Source organism: Desmodus rotundus, chromosome 1, assembly GCF_022682495.2.
Source record: "Desmodus rotundus isolate HL8 chromosome 1, HLdesRot8A.1, whole genome shotgun sequence".
NCBI lineage: Eukaryota > Metazoa > Chordata > Mammalia > Chiroptera > Phyllostomidae > Desmodus > Desmodus rotundus.
Window position 1 is genome coordinate 158,957,332 of NC_071387.1, and position 1,227 is coordinate 158,958,558.

The window sequence follows — 1,227 nt, forward strand, 5'->3', positions numbered from 1 at the left end:
CTCTGTATGTACTATCATTTCATCTTCAAATAAGGACTGTCACTTCTTGCTTTCTGATCCAAATGTCTTGTTTCTCTGTGTCTTGCCACATGGCTCTGGCTATAACTTCCAGTACTCTGGTGAATAAGGGACATGAGAGTGGGCATTCTTGTCTTGTCCTAATCTCAAAGGAAAAGTTTCAGCTTTTCGCCATTGAGTATTAATTTAGTTGTGGGCTCTGTTGAGCTGGTTTCACTATGCCCAGTTTGTTGTGAGTTTTTATCATGAGTGTATGTTGAATTTTGTCCAAAGCTTTTTCTGCATTTATTGATAGAATCATATTATTTTAATCTTCATTTCATTAATGCAATGTATTACATTGATAGATATTTGTATGTGGAGCCATGCTTTTATCCCTAAAATAAATCCCACCTCATCACAGTGTATGATCCTTTAAGTGTTTTTTTTTTTAATTTAGTTGTTAATATTTTGTTGAAGATTGTTTTCATCTATGTTTATCAATGATATTGGCTTGTAATTTTATTTTCTTGTGGTATCATTGTCTTGTTTCAGTATCAGGTTAATGCTGGCCTCATAAAATGAGTTTTAAAGTGTTTGTCTTCTTCTGTTTCTTAGAGGAGTAAGAGGAATTGGTACTGACCTTTCTTTAAGTCTTTATATATCTGGTCTTCACCTTTGTTGGGAAGTTTTTAATTACTAATTCAATCTCTTTACTATTAGTCTGCTGAAATTTTCTTCATAACTCAATCTTGGTAGAATGTATATTTCTAGGAATTTATGTATTTATCCAGATTCATCCATTTATTCATTTTTCTACATTTTCCAATTTGTTTGTCCAATAATTGTTGATAGTCTTCTCTTATGATCAGCTGTAAAGTTTCTTCTTTCATTTCTAATTTGACTTATTTGAGTCTTTTTTATATCTTTTCTTTTCTGCAAAGTAACAATAATAGTACTTATCTCATTGGATTTTTAGAGAATTAAATGAATACATAATAACTTAGCACAATGCCTAAAACATAGAAAATGCTTATAATATTACTATTATTACAGTTTTTACTGTGCTACTCCTGCTTCTTCTTATTATTATTATTACTGCTACTATAAGAGTGAGGTTAATTTGATAACTTTTTTTTCAAAGCCTTACCCTGAGCGACAACATCGGGTTTGAATAAATGTAGATGTACTCCAAAGCCTGCACTCTTTCTATTACTATGACATGTGACT